The sequence below is a fragment of the Bombus vosnesenskii genome, unplaced genomic scaffold, assembly GCF_011952255.1.
Source record: "Bombus vosnesenskii isolate JDL3184/JDL3185 unplaced genomic scaffold, Bvos_JDL3184-5_v1.1 scf7180000013267, whole genome shotgun sequence".
NCBI classification, from domain to species: domain Eukaryota; kingdom Metazoa; phylum Arthropoda; class Insecta; order Hymenoptera; family Apidae; genus Bombus; species Bombus vosnesenskii.
This window is the reverse complement of record NW_022882927.1, coordinates 1,338,513-1,344,512: the sequence shown is the minus strand read 5'-3', so window position 1 is coordinate 1,344,512 and position 6,000 is coordinate 1,338,513. Positions and strand designations below refer to the sequence as shown.

At 31.7% G+C, this 6,000-nt stretch overlaps 2 long non-coding RNA genes across 4 annotated transcripts in view; one reads left to right on the top strand and one right to left on the bottom strand.

Annotated features, from left to right (window-relative positions):
- Positions 1-2,667: 2,667 nt before the first annotated feature.
- On the bottom strand, positions 2,668-4,402 carry LOC117230405. Its single transcript, XR_004492781.1, has 2 exons — positions 4,214-4,402; positions 2,668-2,921 (listed from the first exon to the last, which is right to left on the bottom strand). It is a non-coding gene; the product is annotated as an uncharacterized LOC117230405 (long non-coding RNA).
- A 55-nt stretch (positions 4,403-4,457) lies between these two features.
- LOC117230404 overlaps positions 4,458-6,000 on the top strand; it is a 90,996-nt gene continuing 89,453 nt past the window's right edge. For all 3 annotated transcript variants that reach the window (XR_004492778.1, XR_004492780.1, XR_004492779.1), the window contains exons 1-3: positions 4,458-4,558; positions 4,651-4,736; positions 5,386-5,504. This is a non-coding gene — a long non-coding RNA (uncharacterized LOC117230404). The remainder of the gene's footprint in view (positions 4,559-4,650; positions 4,737-5,385; positions 5,505-6,000) is intronic.

Below are 6,000 nucleotides of genomic sequence, written 5' to 3'. Positions count from 1 at the left end.
TTTAATTATGTTTAACGTGGCGTTACAATATCATTTTTATCCAAGTAAAATAACACTTTTTGCGAAAGTTTTCTATTTCGATAAATCTCATTTTCAGATATAGCCATTCTTAAAATATATTCAGGAACGTCATTCAAAACCTTGAAAAACTTAAACTCTTGACTTACTCTACATAAATTCCATCATATTTTCACAGAATTTCACTTTTTATCAACCAATGTGATGATTAGCTGTTTGTTAATTTCGAGCTACAAACAGCGGCGGATTTGTTCTCTTACGCGGATTTAGTCGTTCTATTTATTCTACATACCTGAGCCGAGATTAGAACACGATAATCCTTCGTTTGGATTATTTCTGAGAATTGGCACTGTGACAGAGTCAATATTACAACTCCTTATTAATCGATATTAACGAGGCATAACTACATTTAGTTATAAGAGATAATTTATTACATAGGATAATGGAAATCATTCAACAAAATCAGATTTGTAGTTGAATAATATATCTCGATAAAGTAGAGAAATAAATCAGTATTAATTGTATATCAAAAAGGAATAAAATGCAAACGGATCATTGTGTCGCATTTTCATTAGAAATATTTTATGTAACTACTTTTTAGACGTCTTTCTTAAAGTGGCTCTATTCATTAAAAATACATTATGTATAATGATTCCAAATATAATAGGATAGTAAATAAACACGTAGGTTAAAAAGAATACTTGTGTTGAGTTATTAGCTGAAGGCTGCTTTTTGTTTAAATAACGAAATCAATTTACAGATCACTTTGGTTTTGACGTAACGAAGTTCCTTCAGCGTCGGTTCAGTCACTGTATGTTCGCATAGTTTCACAGGTAAAGCGGTCGATACCGGAACATTTCCTGGTCTGATATCAGTATGTCTGGACGCCGACCAACAATTGGTATATGCACTTCCGAATTCAATTGGACATAGGTATGAGAATGTAAGATGCCTGCGGGGTCAAGAAATTATCCCGTTTACTCGAAGATCTACAGGCAGAGGACCAAACACAAATGACGAGACGTCAAATGTAGTTGAAATAAGATCAATTATTATCTATTTTTAATCGTCGAACAAAAAGAACTTTTAAGAATAAGATATATTTGAATCAATTTCACATTAGTTTTCTATACATACTAGTTTTCTTAATTATCTCTTTTCTAATAATAGATCAAATATATTCTGAATATTATATCTGAAAATACCACACGTACAATTTTAATCATAAAACTTTATTAAAGTAAAATTACGATAAATGCTAGTACATCCATGAAAGCAAAATTTATTAAAATATAAGGCAAAAAAATATAAAGAGAGGAAAGAAAGTAACGGTTATTGAGAAAGTTACACTAAAACTTAATTTCGTCGTCGACCTAATTTCTTCTTAAAATATTTTCCCGCTATGTTGTCAGACCATCTACACGCTTGATGAACTAAAGTTACCAATACACCTTTTTGTTTTCTTCTCTTCGTCATTTCGTGGTTTCTTTTTATAGAATTATCGAGAACTTCAGAAAGTTAAAACAACTTTTCATGCTCTTTCAATAAGTAGAGTATGAGTATTATATTAAATTTAATATCAAGTTTCCTTATGAATTCCTAATAGAAATAGAGTTTTTAACAAGTACATACTATACATCTACCTTGAATTATTTTTCAATGCCTCGAAGAATCTTCGGCGGATCTAAAGTTGTTGGTATACTCAAAATTTTTATATTACTTTCGATAGCTGTAAATAGTTGCAATAATAAATCATATTTCATACGACAACAAAACAGAAAACAACTGCACCTAATTAATTTAACATGTAGCGCACCGATAACATCGTCACATCGTGTCGCATCACCTCGCATAATCGGTCTTACAACTCGATAGATTTGTTCAGAACTGCGATCTCTCAGTACAGCGAACTACTTGTATAACACAGTTATCATGTATAATAATACATAGTTATCACTAAATGGATAAGTGGGTATTGATACATCAGCGTTACCTCGTTAGATGTAGGATTTCTAACAGAAAAATGTGTATTTTTAATAATATTAAAATCGATACCTTATTTTGTAATTAAGTAATCTAATTTATAGTAATTAAGTAATAATTCGTTTAAACATTTAATAAACTCATTAATAATAATCAAATCGCTTTATGCATCGTCATCAATCATCACAGGTAATGTTTTAGTCGTCATAAGTTTTTTTTTCTCTGAAGTAATATTAGTTCCTTTGTATCCATACAATTGTATCAACCTCTCCATCATATTTGTTATCTCATATCACTACGAGTAATTATAGTTGTAATTAAAATTACGAAGTACGCCTTCGTCATAAGAAAAGAAGATCAGAGCATCTAGCTAAAAACGTAACTCGAAACACTTGCACGCAAGGACAAGTGCGAGCTTACCGTCGAAGCACGCGAGCTTTACTTCTCTAATAAAACACGACAAATTAAAACCATAGCCTGTACAGACTTTCCTATGTAATATATTGTAACAGCACAACAACGCATCTCTTATATAAAATTTAAACAAATAAAAAACTTTCGAATCGAGAATTCATTAATCACTGTATTACTATGTATATTCAGGTTTACATATTAGGTGCAACCAATTCTTTTTTTCTCCCCATTTCCTTTTCACCAGTATTCGCATTTTCAACGAGAGAGTGACGCGCTGTCGAAACGGAAGCTAGAAATGTTGGCAGGCTCGAAGTTTCGTTGGGTACAGACAGCAGCACTGCCGTTGTCTGGGCAATGCAAATTCGAGGTATACCAACCTGCGCGTGAAAGAGAACGAGCGACGTAATGCCCTCGAGGCGGTGCTGGTCCCCGTGCTTCTATTTATCTTTCGAGCTTGGAACGATAGGCGCGACATGCCGCTGGATTATGAGCCATTCGGTGGTTATCTGAAAATTTAAAGAGTACCTGAATGAAGTCATGCCATAGTACATGCTTTCTTTATGAGGGAACTTTTCATTATGACGGGGAGTGGATGAGGTTAGGAAGGAAAGAAAAAGAAGCACCGGACCTACGTTCATTGTATTCATTAAATAAAGTCCCGCTTGTCTACGTCTTTTGATCGGAAATCGAGCGGAACGAGAGAAAATGTACGGCGAGAAACCAGCATGGAATACTGTCGATAACTGCGAGAAAACTTTCATTGCTATATAGAGGAAATAATGAATTGGAGAAATGAATTGAAGAAATAAATTTTGAGGGAAGTACATGACATTTGTATTCTGTGACTGTTAACTACTAGAATCGTAGATGATCGAATTGCTCGTCTTTTTTATATCAGGATGTTTTATATTTTGTTTGTTGTATTTTATTAAAATATAAAGATAAGAACGAAAGTTACAAAACGAATCGAGTTGATTAATATGATACAATATGATTTTTTGAACATGGTATTCTATGTTCGTTACGCATAATTACTATTTTAACACTCTATTCTTATTCAAAAAGATATTCCAACGTTAAAATTATTGAAATTCTGCTATTCTGCTTATTGCTCAAAATAAATAAAGCGTAACGAACCAATTTTGATAAACGTTAACATTATATAGCATTCTAAAATACGTAGGGGTTGGCTTTTTGTTTAAATAGTAGAATGTATCGCAAATAAAATAAAATTTACTATTACCTAAATATTACACCCAAATAAATGTGGAAATTCGTACATATGTACATATTGCATATTCTGCGAAAATTCTCATTTACACGATGTAATATAATATCGCGGATAAAAGCATCGAGAAGAGCAGTAGAAAAAAAGGCAGTTAATTTTTTAAAAAATTAACAAATACATGAAAAAAGTGTAAAGTATCTCATAAAAATTCTGTTGGCAAAATGTCTAAGTGATGATAAATATTAGCATATAATATTTAGATTATTTTGATAACTTAAGGCGTACATTTGAATATAGAGTAATTCTAGACAAAATGTGGCCTAATTCTCATATTTGTAGAAAGTTAAACACGATTATTTATAATTTCTTGTTACCGACTATCCTAAATCTTCATTTAACAAAACACATACTTGATTATTCTATAGGTTATATTAAAAAAGAATGCTATATGATGTTTACATTAATATTACTTATATTATATATTAAATGAAAATTAAATGCTATAAAGTTCCAATATGATTTCTACCTATTAATTATGTTTATTTAACCTAATTAAATTACGACACTTACCTATATCAAATTTCTATGCTTAGATATTCACGTTTCAACTGCATAAATTTCGTCAGACTAAATTATACATATTACCTCATCTGTGTTTACTTTCAACGTTCATCTCACGTTTCAGTCCGACCTATCGTTTCTTTATTAGGTATAGAATATGCTTCCTACTGACAACATATATATCCTTGAGCACAGTTTATTTACTCTTGGCTTGCCGGTGAGCCCCCCCACTTCTTGCAAATCGAAGTTCGTTGGTAAATCGCGGCGCGGGGTGTCATTCTAGTGTGGATAATCGAAGCGATTAGATGTGTGTCCGTGTATCTTTACGATTAGTGCCGATCTTTCTACTACGTAGTATGTACTTTCATAATCACTCTTTCACCCCATAAATACACTAGTGTTAACTTCGTTTAATTAACGTACGTTTTCTTTGCACGTACTTCGAGGTATTACAGGAACGTTATGAAACTCAAACGGACGCCATAATTGATGATGAATCCGATACCTTTTATGGATATTTGGATTATGGATGGTAATATTTAATTTATTTTAAAATAATAGAAAGCATATTTGAACAAGATATTGAAATACTTTTTACATTTTGCTACATACGTATGTCGCGAATTTCCAGTAATAATGCTGTTAGTCACTTTTTTCAATAATCACAGACGCGTTCTGCGCATTGCATTTTTTTGGTATTGCGCAGCTGTGTTTAACCGACGAAGAAAGCACGCCATATTTTATTATTTCGAAGTACATGTCTCTCTGTACATCTCTAATGACGAGACATTCAGAATAAAATTTTTACAAATCAATTATATTACGGAATATTCATAGGCATTTCCCGATATTAAGAAATATTTTACTATCCATAATAATATTTAAGTATATTAATTAAATAAAAAGATATTTAACTTAGTTTAGATGTCGTTAAAGTCATTTCTAAGTTTTTATTTTTTATATCAGAATTCCAATTTTTATAGTAACTAGTCTTTATGAGAATTTCAGTTCTTCTTATTGTCAAGTTCGAAGAGTTTTATTTCTCATTGTCCTAAATTTTTTAAACAATCAATAGTATGATGTTAAGAACAAATCGACGTCAATCTTTTGTTATTTCACACATTTTAAAGAATTAATATTGTCTTTATGGACAAATCGTAATATTCTATGCTTTGTTACAGATTTCTTCCAATCTTCGTCTCCTGCAGTGGGATTCGGTGATTCCTATTTACTGACGGTCTTCATAATGACTTCTCCTGAACCACAACAACATCGATGATAACGTTCTTGACGTTTAATGGTGAGTCGCATGCATTTTTGTTCTTTTGGTCACTCAATCATGTCTCGTAGGATGGAAGGTCCGAATCGACACGGGTGGCTGGCTGTATTACATAGAATTTTTGGCGAACATAGTGCACGTCTCGTTGTGATTGATCCCGAGTTCAATTTTATCCGTCCAAGGATATCAAATTTCACGTGCAAGAAAACACCTCGCGACAGGCAAATCTCGCTACTTCTTTGTTCTCAAAGAATATGTTTTGATGAAGGGATTGCCTGAGAATATTTCTATTAAATATTTCATTTGAAATCAATTATTATTCGTTCAATTTCATATTATTTTCATTGGATTTTATCCTCTTTTTCAATAAGTACATTTATTCTTGACTTTTTTTACTTAAGTATTTTTTATTCAAGAGTTTGTTTTAGTCATTAATTTATAAAACTATTATAGCAAAGTAAAAAATAGAATCACCAAAAGAGAAGTGAAATGAGGAAATGGTACATCTAGGAATGAC